Genomic DNA, 25,234 nt, shown 5'->3' with positions numbered 1-25,234 from the left:
ACGTTTATAATTCAGATATAGCGTTACTTCTTAACATCTACTGGTCTTACGAAGTGTTATATTTATTAAGAATTTAAGGGCCTCTACATAGCGATAGCGAATATACATTGATTGCCTGTAATAGCCAAGTTACACATCTATTCTTACTTTCCCTACCTTTATCCTACGAACGAAGTGTTAAGCTGGAAAGACAGAGGGCTACAAACAAAGGGACTCCTCGAGGTACAGCGCCGCCATGATCTTTCAATCCTGTATTCCGACGTGTGTGGAAAGAATGCAAGAGGGACTGTGACAATTTCTATTGACAGTTCCAGTTTCTCTATTCTCTGTCTCCTCCGAACACAACATTAGGCTTAGCAGGCTGAAATTCAGGAATACATATCCTTTGGTCATCAGATATACACTCCAGTTAGCAAGTAACTCGTAGACCAGGCAGATAGTTTTGCAATGTTCTCTTCAGATAGTCACTTGTTTTGGACGCATATTTAGTGAATCTCTGCTCTGACAAGACATATCAGCATAATTCTCTACAACTTAGTAGGGTCTTTTCCAGTGTCAGGCACCACCGTATCAGCATCATAGTCCAGGCACTCTCAACTAATGGTAGACACAACTTCCCGGTTGGCCAGTATTTATTTTAATGGCCGTCAGTAGAGTTGTTGCAACCATTTAATCGCCTTTGGCTGGACTATCAACTTTATCTTATCTAATGCCAGAAAGGGGGATATAATGTGCTAGTAACATGGAGGAGACAAGCAGGGGCCTGTGGGATCTGGGGAAAAGAGCAAGCATATCATGCAGCCAAGGAGGCCTGTGGGCAACCAATCCATCGAGACAACGTGCCATTATCCTACAGGTGAGAAAGACATACGACTGTTGGAAAAGGTGTGACAGGCCAATCATCAGACCAAATCAGACCTTGTATATATATATATATATATCACTTTCACATACTGAAGTTACCCAGACTCCTATCCGAAAAGGATACATTTCTAACTAATGTCTTCATTGTCTGGTGAGAAGACAGCTAAATCTGTAATGGCTGTGGCATAAATATTTTTATACGCCATATTTTCTGTGACGTTATCTTTTGATCAGAAGGCAGAAGTGAATTTAAGTGGAGACCAGTCATTTATTTTACTTGAAAGCGAAATACGGCAAATTCTAAAAATTTTATGCATCTCTGGAGAAGATTTTGATGGCTTTAGTGTGTTGCTGAGTGACCAGCAAATTCCATTTCGCTCCAGTGATGAACAAATCCATCCATTCGCCAGTGACATTCATCTGTGGCTGTATTTTAGATCCGGTCACGAAAACTGACAACGATCCCTCCATATTGTTCAGACGTAACAAGTTTTTTAGTTGGTGCTTTAGAATATTCTACTAAACTAGTGAAGCGCGGTCACATTTATCACCAGGTATCGAAATGGTTTTGAATATAATTATTGTAATTGTGTGTGTGTGTGTGTGTGTGTGTGTGTGTGTGTGTGTGTGTGTGTAGGCGAGCGTGCGTGCGTGTGTAAGTAAGGCTTTTACAAAATTTTTGCATTTTAATTCTTTGTTGAATTTTTACTGTTTTAGCACATTGAACCATACTCTTCTCATAAACGTATTGCTTTCTGGCACGGAAACCAACACACAATCGTCATAGTCAATACTCTAGTAGAATTTCCTGCCTTAGATGTATTATTCATAATAAATTGTCACATAGGATGTTTATAGCGAACCGCACAGTCATTTACAGTAAATAATGACGGTCTGTAATACCTGTTGACCAACCTATGTACAGTGTAGTAGCTCTAAAACTTTACTGCTTTGCTTAATATGATATCAGTAATGCAACGTGACGTGGCCCACCTCAAAGGTACGTCGAGCAGCGACCAAGGTCTTGTCCAGTCGCAGTCCTTCGTCTTTCTCCCCTCCCACACAACGGGAGAAAAACGTCTTGATGCGTCGGAACATTGCTGCAACGATAACGGGCAGCATGTTAGATATGGCCAGACAGTGTCCACGGAGAAAATCTTATTGTGAAGACTCACGAGTGTATCGCAAGGAAAAACTTGGGGACGTGATGACATGTCTCTAAACTTAGCTTTTGTAATAATAAGAGCTTTCAGTGTTACAAACGATCTACAATATTCTGATAAATTAAATATCATTTATTTACTTGAAAAAGTTTATCCATTTATGACTGCTCAGAAATTCACTATCTTAATTCCTTTTTACTAATGCCTAATAGATGAACTAAAATAACTCTAGCTCTTTGATGATAGCCAAAGGTGTGATCAATATGTGGTACATTTATTCTACAACGTATAATTTTGTTTTGGTAGCAGTTATTTAAAGCTAACACTATTAGGCAGACAGTCAGCACTATTAGCAAGACATTGCAACGCTACACGAGTTTCAGATATACACCAAATATTATTTAGCAACGCGGGGTAGACGCGCGGTCTAGGCGCGTTGTCACGGTCCGTGTGGCTCCCCACATCGGAGGTTCGAGTCCTCCCTCGGGCAAGGGTGTACGTGTTGTCCATAGCGTAAGTTCGTTTAAGTTAGTTTAAGTATTGTGTAGGCTTAAGGACCGATGACTTCAGCATTTTAGTCCCATAAGACCTCACCACAAATTTCCAAATTTTATAGTTATTTAAACTTCGCATTTGGCCAGACATTATGCCGCTATTTGGTTACTACCCTAAGTTCTTTTAATATGTCACCCTGAGGCAGGCTCGGTAATTTAATTTGTGCGTACTTAAGGGAATGTCTCGTTAGTGATATGAAGTTACTGGTTAATAATCTATGCAACAGTGTGGTGGTTTAAATCCCAAATCTCCCCGCAGTGTCTGATGAGATTGCGACCTTTATGGCAGAGTAATCAACAACCTAAGTTCAACACTAAATCTAGAAGCACTCTTCAGCGCCATGTGAACTAAACAACACGTTCGACGTAACAATCGTGTTTGTGATGAAAATTACCCAGCGATATCTGAAAGAAGAAAACACAAGTACAGCTTATAAACTCCCAACGGAATTAACATTTAATGATGCTCCCACCATATTAATTTAATTTCCTTGGGTAACAGAAAGTACTTTTGCTATGGTGCCATTTCAACTCATTATGACCCTACGCAGCCGAACCGTGTTTACGTCTTGTCTTCTCCTTCACAGACGATTGGATGTAATCCATTTCGATATAGAGATAGACGGCGCAGTTCTCGTTTTGAAACTAAATGATAAATTAGAGAACAGACGATTCCAGCCATTGAACATTGCCAAAACGACAGCAAAGAGAACTGTCCCTAAAAGTCAGGCACTTTGTTAACCTTTGTAGCTGCATGACGTATTGAAACCATGTACTGGAATGTTAATGAAACTGAGTTTTTTTTCACATGTTGCAAAATCACATCACACTACGTCGTAACGCTTTAGCTTTCCTGTACTTCTCCGCTAAATAACAAGTCATTTAAAAGCTTATACGATATTAAAACTGCATCTGATTCTATACGAAAAAAAAGGAGACAGTTAAGTCAGTAGCTCAGACCTCTCGCCCATACCTTGCACCTCGCTTCTGAAGGTGAGCGTTTGCTTCTTTCAAAGCTTCTAAAAGTCTTCAAGAACTTGAAAATGCTTCGTTATTTGAACTCGCAACACAAAATGTAGCAGTACATAATATGAATCAAAACTGGAGCTTCTTTAACCGAATAAGTCCCACAGCGACTTCGTATCGTTGTTTCAAGTAATCGAGTAAATACGGAAGTAATTGCTAGGCAACTGGCCTCGTCGGTTTAGTTGACATAGATTTGTCCATAGAAACAACAAAGCACATCATTGTATAGGAACGTCGTAATTAATAGGAAAACATGCAGTGCAATAAAATTTTAAGTAATTTAAATCTATGTAAGACGAAATTATCACGCCTTTCTATCGAAATACATACAGCAGTGACTAAATGATGAAAACGCCCGAGTAGCTAATAAGCTCCCAACGAATTTACCAGTTAAAAGTACTCCAACCCCGTAATTCAATTTCCTTGAGCAATAAGAGAGTGATACTCCTTTGTTACGGTGAAAGGTCAACTCAGTATGACACCACACAGTTGGTACCAATTTCCAAAATGTGTTCGTCTTCAGAGACAGGAGAAAATTCCAGCAGCATGACCCTGTTACAATCTTAGACAGTTTGTGTCATCGAAAAGCGAGAAAAATCGCTGAGACCGTTATCATTGTTGAACTAAGCAATTAAAGTGAATAGAGCACGCTCCAGTTCTACCCGTCTGCTTTGACTCACGGCGTCATATTTAAAGTGGATAGTTTACACGAATTACTACGACAATCACAGACAATATTTAATAAGAGTCCGATGACATTTTTGAAGACGCCGACTAGAATATAGACCATTACGATCGAAAACAAACATAAAACATTTTGTGATGGTCGTGTTGTACAGTTTTAATGAATGTTAAGAACTGCCTTATGCAATACACAGCTGTAACGGCATATTTTATTAGAGACGATCGATTTCGGTCAAGAGTCAGATGATCATTGGATCCGAAATCCGTTTCAGCTATGCGTTTGCGTACCTGGAATAGCAGTTAGGGAATGTACATTGCTCCATTATTGATATTATCCGTATATATCTCTTATTGGTAAAAAACGTCTACAATGTTAAATGGACTAATGTTACGTACGTACAGCTAATATCAACAATAGAACAATGTACACTCGATAACTGCGATTCCAATGGCTCGGTCGGCTTTTGGACGCGATGATTGTATGATACTAGACCGAAATCGATTGTTTCTAATAACATATACCGTTACAGCTGTGTATTGCATAATGCAGTTCTTAACAAACATAAAAAGCATGCGAAGTATATGAATCAGCAAGTGAAATGAAAGTATCGGGACAATCACGAGAATGGGAGAGTTTTGGCTGGGACAAACTAAAAACCGTTAATAAACCTAATATCGTTCCAGAATTTCTCTAGAATAAACCGAACTAAAATATACAGTAAACACAAAATTTGATTTGAATAATTCGCTTGACCTATACAGATGAGACGAAGACATGGGTACTACACAGTAAGCAACTCCACAAAACAGCAACATAATCGGAAAATATCACACACACACATTCTTCCGGAATTAAGCAAATGAAAATATAAAAAAAAAAACACACAAATGTAATCGCAGCGTGCGCTCTACCTATATAGCTCTAACAAAGACAGCTTTAACAGACCCCCTAAAATGCCTCTAACATAAACAGAAAAAAAGCAATAATGGCAGAATTGGAATCGAATTCTTCGCTTGACCTATATACAGAGACATCAGACACAGTCCCAAAGAACGACGTAACTGGTAAATAACATACAGGAACTGTTCCGTAATAAACCTAAAAAGTACAAAAGATAACACAGAAGTGATATTGCAGTGTACACTGAGCCCATACGCCTCAACCGAAAACAATACCAAACTCATCCCACTCCACCCTGCCACCCAACCACACACACGCGCACACACACGCACACACACACACACACACATAAATGCACATTATATAATGTAAAAATGACGCAAACGAGTTTCTCCAGAATAAACCGAACAAAAGAAACAAGAACACACACCCACGCACAACTGAAAACGTAAATTTCGAGTGAGCACTATTGCTAAAACGAGGAAAGAGATAAAAGAGATACAAAAAAGCCGACGTAACACTGACTTAATCAGAAAATAACACACCAAATTCCTTTAGAATAAACCGAAAGAAAATATACACAAAAAATTGGAACCACCCTACAGACGAAAATAAACAGCTCACAAACCGGAAACAAAAAGTGACCATTAAATACCAAAAATTCTGTCCCATTCAGCTAAACCAGTAGTACTAACCATAGCACAAAAACAAAAACGCAACGCGAGAGTGAGCCACGGTGAAAACAAATTGAGCCTCTTAGAAAGAATCGATTTCAATTGCACAGCGCCTCCGAGAGACACATTCGAAAAACGGCCAAATATTTGTAAATTAAAAAATTATAAACAACATTACTACTCGTTTCAGTCACGACCATTTCAGCAATGCACTTTGGTTACTCGATAATCCCACACTCGACAAACTTCCCACAAAGACAGCTAAATAACTGTAAGAATCGACATGATAATCATAATCACTTACGTTTCACTCATAAAAATTTAACTTGTGCTCTGAAAACTTTGCCTGCCCCTACCCTGGGAAATCGTGCGAAATACAGAAAGAAATAGACAAATATTTGTCAGAAAACATAACAAAAATATAATCGCTACTAGTTTCTCCATGATAGTTTAAGCTGTTGTCTCAGGTTCCGCCCAGACCAAACCCTCGTATGTCTCAACGTATTTGGAATAACAGCATAGTTTACAGACATCACAGATTACACTGGTAAGTAACACAACCACAGGCTAAGCTTTAATAACAACCTGCTTACATCCTTTCGCAACATAAAGTCATAACGTCATACAGGATATCATGTGTGAAAGCAGATGGGAGGAAAAGGACAACGCGCTTGACACGTTTGCCATTGTAGAACTAAGAAATTAGTTTGAGAATAAAAGATGAAAGCACATGAACTTTCCCAAAAGGCAAGTATAGAGGTCTGCTTGAAAAATCAAACACTTAATATTTGAATCTCCATGAAAAATTTAAAAAATGCTGCTTCACGTTATATACTGTTAATAACTTCAGGTACTGCAATCACATCACACTCCACCACACGCTTCAATCTGCTCGCATTTCTCCACTAAATATACAGAAAATTGAAAGCTTCTACGAAATTCTAACTACAGATGATTCCGTTAGGTAAATAAAGAGGTGACAGTTAAGTGAATGCCTCATACCTCTTGCGGGTACAATGCTCCTCACTTCTGAAGCTGGGCGTTCGCTTCGCTCAAAGCTTCTAAAGCTCCCCAAGAACTTTAAAATGTTTCGATAGTTGTTCTCGAAACACAAAATTCAACGCTACAGCACTTTAATCAAAGCTGATGCTTCTTTCACTCAATAACTCACGCAACGAATTCGGATAGGCACTTCTAGTACTCGAGAGAATACGGAAGTAATTGCTAGGCGACGGTCCTCGACGGTTTAGGTGACACAGCATTGTTGGTGGCATACCTTATGTCCAATAGTAACCATAGAAACAACGGAGCACATCATTGTATAGGAACGTCGATAGCTATGGTTAAACGACCAGTGAAATAAAGTTTTAAATATGTTAACTACACTCCTGGAAATGGAAAAAAGAACACATTGACACCGGTGTGTCAGACCCACCATACTTGCTCCGGACACTGCGAGAGGGCTGTACAAGCAATGATCACACGCACGGCACAGCGGACACACCAGGAACCGCGGTGTTGGCCGTCGAATGGCGCTAGCTGCGCAGCATTTGTGCACCGCCGCCGTCAGTGTCAGCCAGTTTGTCGTGGAATACGGAGCTCCATCGCAGTCTTTAACACTGGTAGCATGCCGCGACAGCGTGGACGTGAACCGTATGTGCAGTTGACGGACTTTGAGCGAGGGCGTATAGTGGGCATGCGGGAGGCCGGGTGGACGTACCGCCGAATTGCTCAACACGTGGGGCGTGAGGTCTCCACAGTACATCGATGTTGTCGCCAGTGGTCGGCGGAAGGTTCACGTGCCCGTCGACCTGGGACCGGACCGCAGCGACGCACGGATGCACGCCAAGACCGTAGGATCCTACGCAGTGCCGTAGGGGACCGCACCGCCACTTCCCAGCAAATTAGGGACACTGTTGCTCCTGGGGTATCGGCGAGGACCATTCGCAACCGTCTCCATGAAGCTGGGCTACGGTCCCGCACACCGTTAGGCCGTCTTCCGCTCACGCCCCAACATCGTGCAGCCCGCCTCCAGTGGTGTCGCGACAGGCGTGAATGGAGGGACGAATGGAGACGTGTCGTCTTCAGCGATGAGAGTCGCTTCTGCCTTGGTGCCAATGATGGTCGTATGCGTGTTTGGCGCCGTGCAGGTGAGCGCCACAATCAGGACTGCATACGACCGAGGCACACAGGGCCAACACCCGGCATCATGGTGTGGGGAGCGATCTCCTACACTGGCCGTACACCACTGGTGATCGTCGAGGGGACACTGAATAGTGCACGGTACATCCAAACCGTCATCGAACCCATCGTTCTACCATTCCTAGACCGGCAAGGGAACTTGCTGTTCCAACAGGACAATGCACGTCCGCATGTATCCCGTGCCACCCAACGTGCTCTAGAAGGTGTAAGTCAACTACCCTGGCCAGCAAGATCTCCGGATCTGTCCCCCATTGAGCATGTTTGGGACTGGATGAAGCGTCGTCTCACGCGGTCTGCACGTCCAGCACGAACGCTGGTCCAACTGAGGCGCCAGGTGGAAATGGCATGGCAAGCCGTTCCACAGGACTACATCCAGCATCTCTACGATCGTCTCCATGGGAGAATAGCAGCCTGCATTGCTGCGAAAGGTGGATATACACTGTACTAGTGCCGACATTGTGCATGCTCTGTTGCCTGTGTCTATGTGCCTGTGGTTCTGTCAGTGTGATCATGTGATGTATCTGACCCCAGGAATGTGTCAATAAAGTTTCCCCTTCCTGGGACAATGAATTCACGGTGTTCTTATTTCAATTTCCAGGAGTGTATATATATAGCGTATGTGTTCTGGCGGAAGGCAGTTTGGTCCGCGCTCTTGTGTGTGCAAGTGCTGAATAAACCTTCGTTAAGTGAAGTTAGTGTTCGTCATTCATCTAATTGCACCTTCTTCAACGTGACATCATTCTGCCATCAAGGAGTATCGCACCAATTATTCTGTGACTGGACGTTGCACACCGCACAGTCACTAGTTGAGGGTGAAGAGACTTCTCGATCGCGAAATGCGGATTCTCAGTCCCCCAAATGCTGCCACTTTTGCTTATTGAGTGACCCAACCAAATGAAAGTGGACTTCGTCGTTAAACCATACCATAGTCGCATACTAATTCCCATCATACCCTACGGCCAACCGTGCAGTTTGAACGTCCTAGCCAAACCGTTCATTTCGTGTAGTTCTATAACCCTCACCCTGTAAGAATTGCGCTCTCGGTTGGTCAGCGATTATTCTTCCAACGCCTCGTAACCGGTTGCTCATCACTGCAATACCATCAAGCCTTACGCAACGAGTTTAGCCATATACAAGTTGTAAGAGACGCATTATAATCGTTGTTGCCAATGTTTGAGCTGGAACATCTTCTACATAGATAAATTCAAGAAAATACTCGGTAATAATCGATTCTTCAGATGAGCAGTCTATGTATCGTAAGTATAGTGCTAGTTGTTCTTGCTGTGACATGTTTTCTATTTGGCCAGCCACTACATTAAAGAAACCTGCGTCTTTGTACGTATGCTTGTGCTGGAATAGCGTTACCAGTAGTTCAATAACTGAATTCTGAATTACTGAAGAGGTATGCGAGGCTCTAATGTCGATGTTTGTGTAAGTATGTGATACTTTTAAGTGCTTCGTCGAGCACAAAAACAAAGTCGCGCTCTAAAATGACCATCATTATGTGCGGGGCCATTTATTCCAACGTCTCCAGAATCACAGCACCTTCTTAGGGCACTTTCTTCTCTTCCATACGGAAGAACTGTTTCCACTCCTGCTTTCAATCTTTTTCTGTCCTCTTCATCAATTTTACTACTGTCCGCATTGATGGACTCCATAATATCAAGTGCTTTGTCTTCCGTGACTTCTACAATGTTTGCTGCCTGTTTGACAGCGAAATTATGATATTTCATTTTTTCATAGTGATCAAAGCTCTCTAAAGCTTTCTTCTAGTTGCTAAATGCTTTACAAACAAAGGCTTCTAGTTCTCATTGACCGTCATCACCTTGTGCTTTTCCAAGTGAAACACATACTGTGCAAAATGCTCCATGCATGATGTTTCAATAAACAGGTCATGAGTTCCAGGTAGTCCAGTGACCGTGAAAAGAAAGCTTCTTCTTACCAGTGACCTGGCACCTGAAAGTATCTGATTGGGGCCAAAGGCTTTTTTAACTCTTAGCTTACCAGGTCATGTTTTGGTGACATATTGTCCCACGGGCACCCTGAGTGACCGCTTCTTTTAAATAGCCATAAAAATTGCATTCAGCAATTTCAGTGGTACAGTCAAGATTTTATGTAAAAATTTACATTATTACCGCACAGAAATATATATTCAAATAAATTTTAAAGTTTATTTTTATGTAGAAACGCATTTAAACAGAATACTACACAAAAGGGACATAATATTACACGATAATGTTAATACTACTCAAATAACCCGCAATCCAAATTTTATTTTTTGCCATGTTTCTATTGTTTTCTTACAGATGTGATAATAAAAGAACATAAAAAGATCCCACAAAAGATTAAAAAAATGAAAACTACACTATTACTTTTTAGGTTTTTTGTTTCCTTCTTAGAGGAATTCTTTGCACTCGCTGGAAATTTTTGTGGAGAGTTCAAGTCAGATACCCGTTTTTTTATTTTATTTATTTATTTATTTATTGTTCCGTAGAACCAAATTAAGGAGAAGTCTCCATGGTCATGGAACGAGTCAATACATGAAAATACAACACGATAGTAGAAACAGATAAAATGAAATATAAAAAACTTATTCAGGCGACAAGTCGTAAGTTTAAATAAAGAAAATCAACAATGTAGCACTGTAATTTGCTTAATTTTTTAGCTCTTCCAGGAGCTCCTCGACAGAATAGAAGGAGTGAGCCATGAGGAAACTCTTCAGTTTAGACTTAAAAGAGTTTGGCCTACTGCTAAGATTTTTGAGTTCTTGTGGCAGCTTATTGAAAATGGATGCAGCAGAGTACTGCACTCCCTTCTGCACAAGAGTCAAGGAAGTGCAGTCCACATGCAGATTTGATTTCTGCCTAGTATTAACTGAGTGAACGCTGCTAACTCTTGGGAATAGGCTAATATTGCTAACAATAAACGACATTAAAGAAAATATATACTGTGAGGACAATGTCAGAATTCCCAGACTAATGAACAGGGGTCGACAAGAGGTTCTCGAACTTACACCACATATAGCTCGAACAGCCCGTTTTTGAGCCAAAAATACCCTTTTTGAATCAGAATAATTACCCCAAAAAATAATACCATACGACATAAGCGTATGAAAATATGCGAAGTAGACTACTTTTCGTGTTGAACTGTCACTTATTTCAGATACTGTTCTAATGGTAAATAAAGCAGCATTTAGTTTCTGAACAAGATCCTGGACATGGGCTTTCCACAACAGCAACAGTGGTAAATATAAGGTTTGTTTCTCTTCTTTTTTGGGTCACAGGTGAAGCTTGTTTTGCGTTTTTCCAGTCGTTCTACAATGACATCTACTCCTGGTTCTGCTACACCCAAAACATGGAGAAGGATGCACGAAGTTCGTGGGGTATGTGATACTTGTTGTCTCTTTTCTTATCTGTGGTGTCACCAACGAGTTTACAAGCTTCTTCAGAGATTAAAGTGGTTCACCTGAGTATTGGCTTTGTAGGAACTGTGAAGGACAAACGCATTCACCCTACTTATGTCCAGAATGCGGAAAAATAATGCCGTTGGGCATTGTTGGAAGAGGCTTCACCCAGCAGTGCTGTTTGTTTCGTCCTTATAAATCTTTACCTAAATATTCTGTATCCACACTTCTGTCTTCATCATTTTGATCACTTATTTCATTCAAGGAATTCACAGATGGCAAAATAAATTCGTCTCCACTTTCACACTGTTCCTATGCTGTATTACGTTCACTTTCAATTTCGTCGTCACTGTCTGATCCAACATCACTTCCTAAACTGTCCCCGCACCATTTTAAAACAGCATCCTCAAAGTCAGGGTCCGTTAAACATGAACAGTAGACACCCAGGTGCAGTGTCAGAGACCGCTAACATGAAAGAAGCGGTAATAGTACAGGTCCACGTCACATTCAAGTGGCTACTGACAGAGGAAACCATGGCACCTTCGGGAAACAACTACTAGACAACACTGTAATCTCCTACCCCACCATTACGCATTAACAACAGAGCGGTCTGTGAGACGGCACAAAGGACGTTAAGATTAAAATGGTTCAAATGGCTCTGAGCACTATGGGACTTAACATCTGAGGTCATCAGTCCCCTAAAACGTAGAACTACTTAAACCTAATTAAGGACATCACACACATCCATGCCCGAGGTAGGATTAGAACCTGCGACCGTAGCAGCAGCGCGGTTCCGGACTGAAGTGCCTAGAACCGCTCGGCCACAACGGCCGGCACAAATCCACCCCTGCTGTAAAAGACACAAAAGAATTGAAATTAAACACTAGAACAACACTAGTATTTTCGCTGGTGTACAGCTAGCTATAAGGATGGTGAAAAAACGCAGCCCGCTACTTAATCACAAATATTATTCTTTCACAGATATATCTGTGACGTACTTTCTGAAATACCTGTGACTCTTTCTCTGGGCAGTGTATACGTGTTACGAAGTGGCCTGTGTCAAAAATAATGTCTCTGACAGTTCTAAATGTGACAGTAATATAGGTTCTCCATTAACATCCTATGGTAGTGCACTTTCTGTTTTATTGAGAAGATCGAGCAAACTAATCTCCACAAAACGTGTAATACAAATAGCTGTTACTAACAAGGGAACCTCCCCATCGCAGCCCCCTCAGATTTAGATATAAGTTGGCACAGTGGATAGGCCTTGAAAAAACGAACACAGATAAATCGAGAAAACAGGAAGAAGTTGTGTGGAACTATGAAAAAAATAAGCAAAATATACAAACTGAGTAGTCCTTGTGCAAGATAAGCGACATCAAGGATAATGTGAGCTCAGAAGCGTCGTGGTCGGTTTAGCTATTGACCTCTTCTGTAACCCGAGGACCAAATATAATATTTGTTTCTTGTAAACCGGCCGCTGTGGCCGAGCGGTTCTAGGCGCTTCAGTCCGGGACAGCGATGCTGCTACTGTCGCAGGTTCGAATCCTGCCTCGGGCACGGATGTGTGTGATGTCCTTAGGTTAGTTAGGTTTAAGTAGTTCTAAGTCTAGGCGACTGATGACCTCAGATATAAAGTCCCATAGTACTTAGAGCCATTTGAACCATTTTTCGTTTCTTGTTAACACGGTAAAACCTTAGGCAACGCATTTCCAGAGGCTGTGATGGCATATTGCTCCTTGTACGAAAGTGTTAGTTTTCTTTCTACTACCAACTGCGACAAGGGTTAGTTTTTCTCCCTTTATGCAGTAACGTGCGTCGAATGTTCAGCCGATACTCGCATCCTGTTTGATCGGTGTTGATCACGTAATTAAGATTAAAACCGGTTATAAGTGACGCCGTTTGCGTGCTGAAAAGAGCAGCCACTTTCCATATATCTTCTATATTTTCTACCTCCTTGTGGGAGATGTATTTAGTGACATGCCATGGATGAGTTTTATATTCCGATTTGAAATTCCTTGCCCAGGATAATGATGCAGCAACCATAAAATCCTTGATGGCCGTATATTGAAGCGCTGCACCTGCAGGCCACTCCTGGAGTAGTGTCGTGGTTACATTCTCGTTACGACGGCGAGATTCGACAAATCGGTCGTTTGTCAATTTATTTATCGCCTGGTATTTGTAGTATCTTGTCCCTTCTTTAACGATATCATTTTCCCACAATTTTAGGACCTTCTACCTTTACAGGACTGTTGTTGCTCCATTCTTTTGCAGTGTTTGTAGGTTCCAATTTGGATGATTCCTGGTTAGCGCTACCGTCTTTACTTTTACTTCAAGGGGTATAGCGCCGTAGTTCAATCATTTAGCAACCGGTTCGTAATGCTCATCGGGAACAGATGGAGCACAAACTGCCTGCGACATGGACATTTCCAAAGTGTTATGGTCATTTGCGATTCACTAATCGTGATATCTTGCACTGAATCACCTTCTACTTCGCCTTCATGGTATAGTTCTTCAGTATCAACAAAAGTCATTTCGTCAGTTCGTCAGCTCCAAAAATCGCCCGACGATAGCCGCCCCTATCAATCTGTAACGCTAAGAAACAGAACTACCTGCTTCTGGTAGCGCATTGATAATACATGTCTTGCAACGCTTCACAAACCAAAACACAGCGTCATTATCTTCCCGCTTCTCGTCGTCTGTGACAGGTTCCCAACTATATACGTACTTCAGCTCATTTCGAAGGGTGTACATCCTCCATTATTCTGATTATGCAACTGAAAGATATGACACAACGAACAATAACTAGTTACTGCAGCATAAACAGAAAAGCTAATTACGGAAGAGCGCTGTATTCTTTCAAAGTGGTTCAAATGGCTCTGAGCTCTATGAGACTTAACATCTGAGGTCATCAGTCCCCCAGAACTTAGAACTACTTAAACCTAACTAACCTAATGACATGACACACATCCGTGCCCGAGGCAGGATTCGAAACTGCGGCCGTAGCGGTCGCGCGGTTCCAGACTGAAGCTCCTAGAACCGCTCGGCCACAACGGCCGGCACTGTATTCTTTCACAAAACATATTTTATTCTGCGGATTAACGATGAAATATCATTACATGTACCCTCGAGGTTCGTGGCAGTCTAATGACGGAAAACAACTCTTTCCGATTGACTTGCATAAGGTTTGTGCTGGATATCCTCACTCTTCGAGGTTCACAATTATGATATGACGAAGAGGCAACCGGGACAGCAAAACTCTTCCCTCGTGCATTCTGTCCCGTGCCTAGCTGTAGACAAGCGTCGCGCGGTTGGCTGTCTGTGGTCCCTCGTGAGGAATTCGCAGCACTCTTACTCGGAGTTGTTTTCATGTGACAAGGGTTAAAAGTTCAATTCATCACTAATTCACATCGTTTGGGAAATTAATTTGTCTACCTTACTCCTATTATTATTCCGTGTTGAGTTGCGTACCTTATTAACCTTCCTATTCCTACGAATTCTGATACGAAAAACTACAATTTAAGAAAATGAAAAGAGTACAGTTTTAAAGTCTTCTCGAGATTCGAACCCGAGTTCTCCGCTATCTAGGCAGTTACTTTGACCGCTGCGCTATCGGCGCTCCCAGCTAGAATCGTTTACCAAGTGGGTACATAAGCGGCGGTTGTAAAAGTTTCTTTCCTCGCTTTCTGGGATATTACGTGTTTTCGGACCCCATACCTGGTGAAAAATGCTCTACTTACAATTATCTGTTGACCCCTCCAATTTTGAGTCGATTGCTCATCATAATATTTAGGGGTGATTTTCACAAAAACGGGAGGGTGTAGAGCCAAAATATTTTAGAGTCCTTCGTTTTCGGTTGAACACAAGTGACCTGCCAAATTTGAGCCGAATCAGTTGGCCGTGTCTGGAAGGAACCATCGAGGACTTATCTCTGGCACGCTCCCCGTGAGACCCACATTTCCAACTTGCTGTCCACAAACTACATCTGTAGTGTCCCTGCCCACTGTTAATTCCTATTGTAATTTCATTCTTCGAGAGCTGCAAGATCACCATGTCCGAAAGAACAGATATCATATTCATATAAATAAGGCTTACCGACCAATGATCTTCTTCAGTACGGATGCACTCACATTGCTCAAACTCTTACGGGAATCGGTAGACTGACTGCCGCGAGTAATGAGTATCGTGGGCAGGAACACTACAAATGTAGTGTGTGGACAATAAGTTGGAAATGTGGGTCTCACAGGGAGCGTGCCAGAGATAAGTCCCCGTAGTCGCACGACCCACTGTGTCCTCGATGGAGCGGTCGGATAGAACGTCTGCCATGTAAGAAGGAGAGCCCGTGTTCGAGTCCCGGTCGTGGCACACATTTTCAACTGTCCCCGTTGATATTTATCAACGCCTGTAAGCAATTAATGGTCTGGATTTGACTGTAATGTTATTCTTTGAGAGCTGAGAGATTACCAATGATATCGGACATGTCCGAAAGAACAGATACTATATTCATATATCTAGAAGATGTCACAGGAACTAAATGTACCACTGCACAAACAGAGAGAGAGTTATACTTTTTATTCCGAGGAATACTGTCACACTTGAGCACTGACTCCAAGAAGATCGCAGCGCGTTCTGGCACACTTGTGAAACCTCTCAGTCTTCATCCAGCCTTCCTCCCTGAGATACTTCATGCGCTTTTATGGGAAATACCACAGCCTTTGAGCATGTGCTGCTTCAGGAGTTATTAAATCCACTTGAATATGCCTCTAAATACACTCTTAAAAAGATCGCTGCACAGCAGTTTGCTGCAAGATGTATCATAAATTAATCGGTAAACAATTTGGCGGGATGGACTTCACAAGTTGAATATATAGTTGCACAGTAGGAGATATTAATTAAAACTACGCATCAACACTGCTCTGAAATATTTGCGCACATAAAAAAAAATTAGGTAAAGTGTTTCATGCGTCGATTCATTTGCAAATGTTGCTTTAAACAATTTATTTCAAATACACTCACACACAAAATACTGCATTGTCTTCACAGGTGCATGTGGAGTAGAAATACATCACGTAAAAATAAATGAATGCAAATACACTAAAAATACATAGTATGGGAGTATTGTTTATAAATTGAAACTAAAATAAATGAGCGCAAATACCCTGTGTCAAAACTCCGAAGACGATCCTACATCTCGTAAAATTTTTTGTTAAGTACGCTATCAGAATAGTTTGCTACAAAAACCACTGTCGTTACACGGGACCTGCAAAGCGATGCAATCGTCAGTGGCCGCAGCTTGCCACAGAGTGAACCCGCGACTGGAAGCAGGCTTTCTGGCCGGATCAACGAGCGCGTCCAGCACAAAGAAGAGATTAATGGAACAAGTTCGTATTTCCAGAGTGTGCCAGAACCAGCATGCAAAAGCGCGCGAAATACGTGACCAGCAGACCAGCACCAACTTGTCCTGCATGCTCAGACCAGCATTCATCAGTAGGACGGTAGAAGGCTGCACTATTATTAACTCCTGAAAATACGGTTCAGACCTTTCAATCAACAGCCCTTCCTGATTGGTTGACGCCAGATCAGTGTGTCTATATAAAACCTACCTTCTCCACTGCCGGTCTCATTCTGCCAGCGTCAGTTCGCCAGTGTGGTTGCTCCATAATTGTGTTCGTCAGTTTGTCTTAAATGAAGTGTTCAGCGACACCGAGTAGCATCAGCGGCAAGTGGCGTAGAATTATAGAAGAAGATGAAGGCGAACTATCACGTAAGTAAATAATTTGTTCTTGTAAATATGTGGTTATGGCGCAGAAATCGGGAAAAAAATTCAGTGTGCTAAAAAATTCACGTTGGTAATTCAGTTTCTTCTCTCTGTTGCACATAGCAACTCCAGGATTTTATCCTGGATGGCAGGAGCAGACAGGAGGAGGGGGAGCTGGACCACAGCAAACTGTCTCTGTCGAGGTCCAGTCCCCCGTGTAAAGTCCACAACTAGAACCGCCAAGCGAGTATTAAAAAAATTCTTGGTAGTAGTAGTACTAGTAGTAGCGTAATTTGTTTTTGTATCGTTGGTCTATTTCTTATTTCATGCTTGTTATAACTCACATGGTGAAAATGCAGCTTGAGATGGAGGCAATGCTGGAGGCTGAAAAAATACACACGCCTCACGCTATGCAACCGCCTCCGGCAGCAAATACATAGCGCCAATAGTCGCGAAAGTATAGAAAAGAAGAAATATCTATGTAGAAGTAGCTATGTAATTAAAAAAATTATGTTCGACTTACTACAACAACAATTCTAGAGGGATTAGATCTCGTAGACAGGCAGCTGGAGACTTTTCACCAAATGCAGCAGTCTCCAGCACCCAGTGAGACAGCAGAGCAGCCTTGTAAGTGGAAAAAGAATTCTAATTTTTTGTTTGTTTGTGTCTGGAGTATAGGACGTTTTTCTTATTCTCTGCTAAATCTGTATATACACTCACCAAAAAAAGTTTTGCATCACCCCGGTTCCGAGAGTTCCGGAACCCGTACAGAAAATTGGAACATAGATCAACATAAACATCATCTCCGTCATTTTTATTGCTCATGAAAACCACACATTGCATGTTGTAACACCATACAGCGAGACCTTCAGAGCCGGTGGTCCAGATTGCTGTACACACCGGTACCTCTAATTCCCAGTAGCACGTCCTCTTGCATTGATGCATGCCTGTATTCGTTGTGGCATACTATCCACAAGTTCATCGAGGCACTGTTGGTCCAGATTGTCCCACACCTTAACGACGAATCGTCGTAGATCCCCCCAGAGCGGTTGATGAGTCACGTCGTCCATAAACAGCCCTTTACAATCTAAAAAATGGTTCAAATGGCTCTGAGCACTATGGGACTCAACTGCTGTGGTCATCAGTCCCCTAGAACTTAGAACTACTTAAACCCAACTAACCTAAGGACATCACACACATCCATGCCCGAGGCAGGATTCGAACCTGCGACCGTAGCAGTCGCACGGTTCCGGACTGCGCGCCTAGAACCGCGAGACCACCGCGGCCGGCTTTACAATCTATCAAAGCCATGTTAGATAGGGATCATGTCTGGAGAACATGCTGGTCACTCTAGTCGAGCAATGTCTTTGTCTTGAAGGAAGTCATTCACAAGATGCACGAGGTGGGTGCGAATTGTCGTCCATGAAGACTAATGCCTCGCCAATATGCTGGCGATATGGTTGCACTGTCGGTCGGAGGATGGCATTCACGTATCGTACAGCAGTTACGGCGCTTTTACCACCAGTGGCATACATTGGCCCCAAATATTGCCAACCCAAAACATCAAGGAACCTCCACCTTGCTGCACTTGTTGGACAGTGTGTCTAAGGCTTTCAGACTGACCTGCTTGCCTCCAAACACGTCTCCGACGATTGTCTGGTTGAAGACATATGTGACACTCATCGGTGAAGAGAACACGATACCAATCCTGAGTGGTCCATTTGGCATGTTGTTGGGCCCATCTGTACCGCGCTGCATGGTGTCGTGTTTGCAAAGATGGACATCGCCATGGTCGTCGGGAGTGAAGTTGCGCATCATGCAGCCTATTGTGCACAGTTCCAGTCATAACACGACGGCCTGTGGCTGCACGAAAAGCATTATTCAACCTGGTGGCGTTTCTGTCAGGTTACCTCTGAGCCATAATCTTCGGGAAGCGGTGATCCACTGCAATAGTAGCCCATGGGCGGCCTGAGCGAGGCATGTCATCTAGAGTTCCTGTCTCTTTGTATCTCCTCCATGTCAGAACAAAATCACTTTGGTTCACTCCGAGACGCCTGGATGCTTCTCTTGTTGAGAACCCTTCCTGGCACAAAGTGGATGCGATCGAACTGCGGCATTGATTGTCCAGGCATGGTTCAGCTACAGACAACACGAGTCATGTACCTCCTTCCTGGTGGAATGACTGGAACTGATCGGCTCTTGAAGCGTCTCCGTATAATAGGCGCTGCTCATGCATGGTTGTTTACATCTTTGAGCGGGTTTAGTGTCATCCCTTGTAAGACGTCGTGGTCTCCTGACCTTCATTGCTTACATATTACGCCCTCAAAATCATATTCCGCACATCAAGACGCTTCATTCGAACCCGAACTTGATAAGATAAAGTCAATGTTGTATGAATTCATGTAAACGATATGCAAATAACAAGTGCGTACTGGGTTTGAAATACTCGAGGCTGGCGTACACACATACATTCCAGACATGACGGTCACAGGAGCTTTTAGTTCGAGAAAGGCAGACCACAAACCGGGAGACCGGTCCCTTCAGAGGACGAGTCAAACTCGGCTGCCCGTGGAGCTGCCCGAGTGAAAGGGGGAACGACCCCATGTTCGGCTTAAAAGCAAATTCCGCTACATTGTGTGGGAGCACCCAGCCTATGCATTCTTTACAAACGTAGCATGCAGTTTCAGAGGTTTTCACAGGGAGACAGCAAACGCCAAACTCCGATGCTACAGATCTCCGGAGTGGTCGCCTTAAACGAAAAGTCATTCTCCCGTTTTAGAAGAGCAATGCTGATTGGCAGATGATATTCCTGACGCCTTGAGCTGAAGGAGTAATGGAAGAGACTGAAAGATATACCCCTTCAGGTCTGGAGTGGAGAGGGGCCGTTGCATTGTCGCTCTTGGAGTGAGAACACGTAACGAGAGCATGTACGCTCGTACGTGTACTCAAAGAGCGAGGAACAAGTCTCTCCTCAGTACTTCACTGGGAGAGCACCTCTGTCGAGAGCGAATCGGAGTGCGACTTTATATGGAGTCCTTGCGATTAAGCATTGTTCACTGTGTTGGCCGCCACACTTATTGTGCGGTGTGAACGGACAGAGTTATAGTTAAATGCTTGCGAGCGAATTTTTGAGTGGCATCGCGGTGGTCTGGTTATCTGACCGGTGCACCACACCAATAGTTAGACTAAGGGCGAATAGGAGTCCTTGACTTTATCAAGGCATAGAGATTGATTGGCGAAGGTCAATCCAGATAGAACGAGAATTATCTTATTTGTTAGCAGTGAGCGGCGCAGACAGCAGTCATCGCAGCTTACGGTATTGTGCGCTACAGTTATTCCTCCAGAACAGTACACTTCACCGCCTTTCACACGCAACAGCCTCGACCGTACCTAGCAACATTCTAAAGGATAATTATTCAAGTTGAGTAGGCGCGCCTCTCAGCCATTCTGCCAAATCAATAACAATCTTAAACTTTGTATAGAAATTTCATAAGCGAATCCTATCCTTGAGAGGTAACTTCACATTCTGAAAAGAACCAGGATATAACTTGTTCAATTCATAACTAAAAGTGCCATTGTGATTTCTCAGAATTTTTGCAAAATAAATAATAATTTTCGTTAGTTTCATGTTTTTCTTACACTAACTAGCACTACTCCAGTACCCAAGTATCCCACTAGTTATGTAAGAAATTTTGTGAATTTTTGTGTCATTTCCTTACAGTGGACGACTCCAGAAGATATTTATTGCTGAAAGTTTTTCAGGCATTTCTCTTTAGAAAGTTAGGAGCGTCTGTCTGACTTCTGTAGTAGTGTGGGGGTGGAAATAGGATCTTGCAGGAGCCACAGGGTAAAGGGTACATCTCAGATTAATCCGTTGCGCAGAATAACAGAATAGCAGATCAACCCCAAGCTCACACCCTGAACAGTCAAAGGGACTGTGTGATACAATATCCACAGTTAACGTCTATCTTCAGGAGTTGTGGGAACTGGGGTGATGCAAAACTTTTTTGATGTCTTTATATCTTTTTGTTGCTGTAGGTGAGATGGATAGGAGGCACTATATCAATTCTGACGAGGATGAGATACCTGAATGGGTCAGGGAAATGGCTCCAGATGAAGAGCTGAAAAGTTAGAGTGACTGGGAGCTTTTGGAGGAGGATGCCTTTCTTGAAGGGGTGGTAGAGATACTTGACAATGTTGATGAAATGCTCACACAGTGATCCCAGAGCGTCGTAGGTAATTATTCACTCTGCTTATACAACATTGCGATCGTCTGTATTCTTCTTTCCTTGCAGCAGCAGCAAGCAATTTCTAGAACGTTGTACTTAATTTTTATTCGTTATTCTCTCTCTCTTCTACAGTAGGTGCGCCAAGAGAACAATTCATGCAACATGCTGTGGCTCAGGTACCGGGTGCGGCAAAGCCTAATTCGCCAAAGTGAGGTCCAGTGAGATACGCCTCCCTGGCAAGGGCACCACTAGCCGCCGCGCGGATGCTGCCGCCACCAAAGCCGCTCCCACCCCTCTCGCCGCCCACGGTGCCGCCCCAGCACTGCTCTGGCATCAGTGGATCGAGCAACGAGCTACCACCCGTCAGGCTAGCAGGTCAGGCCTGCAGCAGCAGCAGCAGCAGCACCAGGAGCCACTGCCGCAGTCAGGCTGTTCCCACTGGACTGACTTGGTAGCGCCGCCTCATCCTCCCTATCAGCCTCGTCAGAATCATAGCTGGCAACGAAAAGCATGTGTGCCTCGACGCAAACCCTTGAGCACCTCGCTGACTCCATCATCAGCAGGATGGATCTCATCACCCTCTAGTAGAATTATGAGTAATAGAGATGATCCTGTGGCTAGTGGCAGTTCCATCTCCCGTCCTTTTAGTGAAGCAGCTGAGTACCTGTGACATCAATTAATCAAAGCCCTTACCTTCCACAGCTTCATGTAATTGTAAACCTTATTACCATGAATCGGAAAGCTTTGACTGAGATGATATTTGACCTTACCTTGCTCACCATCCTCCCCTCTCCCTCCCTCATCCCCAATCCCTCCCTCCCCTCCTCCTCCTCCCTCATCCCTTCTTCCTATTCCCTCGCCAGATTTTGTACACGTACTCTTGTTCAGGATGTGTCAGTTGATCAGTTGTCTGAAATGATTAATCCACTGGAAATAAATCAAGCTCTACTGAGCAAATGGCAAAAATTAGAATACAACAATAGAACTCATACTCAGTAATAGCCAACAGATTCTTTACAATAGGCACTATATATAAATAACATAAGTATCACTGCGCTATCAGACACATTGCTTACACTGGATGAAAATATCTTCTTGTGTGGATGTCGTATCACCTGAAATGACCAACAGGATGCCAAAGATGGATTTACAATAGTAATTGCAATGTAAGCAGCTGAAAGATTTAAACTTGTAGCTATCACAGTCGAAAGCTGTGGATGAGAATTTCTATTCTCTTGTTGCATTCAACCCTAATGTCAGAATTATATTCATTTTGATGGGAAACCGATCCTCAATACTTAATATGTGGAGACTTATGTGGCACCTACTCTCATGCAGAGCTGTGGGATAAATTACGTCTATTATGAAGCTATTTTAGATTTTCTAGAACAATCTGAGTGATGAAACTACCTGGGAAATTAAACCTGTGTACTCTACCAAGACTCGAACTCAGGACCTTTGCCTTTAGCAGGCAAGTGCTCTACCAACTGAACTACCCAAGGGGGATGTTTCCAAGGCTGTGGCTAAGTAATGTCTGCACTATATCCTTTCTTCCAGGAGTGCTAGTCTTGCAAGTTAGGCAGGAGAGCTTGTGTGAAGTTTGGTAGGTAAGAGACGAGGTACTGGCGGAATTGGAACTGTGAGGACAGGTCGTGAGTCGATCGCTCAGTCTGTAGAGCACTTCCCCGCAAAAGGCAAAGGTTCTGAGTTTGAGTCTTGGTCTGTCACACAGGTTTAATCTGCCAGGAAGTTTCATATTAGCACACACTCCACTGCAGAGTGAAAATTTCATTCGAAGTATGGTTGATGCTTGCTAAACAATGACTCACCTATCCTCAGGCTATCACAAAACCATAGAGAATCAGCAATGGAGCTCTCACTTTTTTTTTTTTATTACACTGCAAAAGTGAATCACCTGGAAAGGGAGGAGGAACCAAAGTGAATCTTAAAGGGTTGCGAGGTATATGATGTTATTTCAGTTACGAAAGTATTGAGTCCAACTAACAAAGAACTTGGCAGTATGATGTTGCACCCTCTCTGGCTTGAATGCATGCACTGATTTGATGGGAAGCGTTTCATAAAGCCATTGTATCTTCCGAGGCAAGCCAGCCCAGAACTGTTGTAGCTGGCCCCTCAATATCCCAGATACTACCACTGGCATGGAGTTGACATGTGAGCTGGTCCCACACATTTTATGTCAGGGACAGATCAGGGGATCTTGCTGGCCACAAGAATACCTCAACACTAAGCACACAGCAAATGAGACCCATGCCATGTGTGGACATGCATTTTCCTGTTGAACAATGGCTCCACGATACTAACATATGAGAGGTAACACATGAGGGTGCAGGATGTCTGTGATGTACCGTTGTGCCATCACTACCAGCTGTGACCTGAAGTCATATCCAATGGCTTCCCAGTCTGTGACACCAGGAGTAACAATGCTGTACTTCTCCAAAACATTGGAAGAATAAGACCTGTCCCCATGTTACTGTCATATCCACTGCTGGTGGTCATCCGGGGTAATGCAGAACTGTGATTCATCACTGAACACAATGCAGCGCCATTTATCAGCAGGGCACACTTTTGTGTTGTTAATGGCAGCTTCCACATAGGACAGTAATTCTCTAGTCTGGCTGCTGCTAGCCTCGGACCAATGCTGTGGAATGACACAGCATATTACAAGAAGTGCATTACTTGGTCTCAGATGAGAGACGCAGATGTGAAATGGTTACATGTGGATGGTGCACAATATGGCAATCTTCCTCTGTGTTGGCCGGATGTAATTGACTGGAATAGTGACAATGAGCATGTCTGTCATGATGTTTTAATGCAGTCTGACATGAGGCCAAATACCCCAATTCAATTCAATTCAATTCAATTCAATTTTTATTATCACATAACATGCCTTATACAATCAAAGATTGTGACATAGGTGACTTGTCAGTTTTACACTATATATAACAATACTAAAAATAGACAATAAACTAATAATATACATGGTGTAACATCTTCAAAGAGGTATTTTAATTACAATTATAATGCATTGTTACCATTCATGAAATCTTCTACACTATAGTAACATTTATCTTTCAGATATTTTTCCAGGTCTCTTTTGGTACCTTTTACATTTGGGTCATCCATATCTTTCCATATTTTATTTACAAATTTCATGCCCATGGATATTACACAGTTCGACCAGACGGCCAAATGGAGACTAACAGTGAAGCTGATTACTATGATATCTTCCAGTGTGTAATGAATCAAGGAGAACTATTGTTGGTGACAGCAGTATCACATGTGGAATAACTGTAATACCAGGAACTAACATGACCTGGCATCATTCCATTGTAACTATAAAAGAAAGACAGAAATTCTTTGTAAACAATTCAGTTAAACCATTCAGTATTGTATCTATGTATACTGGGGAGGTATCAGATTAAGAGATCAAAATAAAAATCAAAGAATTTATATAAAGGAAATGAATCCTTAACAAGCTGATGAATTTAAATTAAGGCCAAGAAAAATGGACTGTATCATCTATTGTTGTAGAAGTTGACCAATCATTGAACAGTGACCTAACACATACTTTATTTTCAGTGTGTCTGTCTCTCTCTCTCTCTCTCTCTCTCTGTGTGTGTGTGTGTGTGTGTGTGTGTGTGTGTGTGTGTGTGTGTGTGTGTGTAGGGGACTGCTCCTATTGGTGGAAATATGGGAAGACCCTCTGCACTTCACAGGGGTTTCCAGGCATGGATGTAGCTGTAGAGTAGAAAGTA

This window comes from Schistocerca nitens, chromosome 6 (genome assembly GCF_023898315.1).
Source record: "Schistocerca nitens isolate TAMUIC-IGC-003100 chromosome 6, iqSchNite1.1, whole genome shotgun sequence".
Classification (NCBI taxonomy): Eukaryota; Metazoa; Arthropoda; class Insecta; order Orthoptera; family Acrididae; genus Schistocerca; species Schistocerca nitens.
This window is presented reverse-complemented; position numbering follows the sequence as displayed.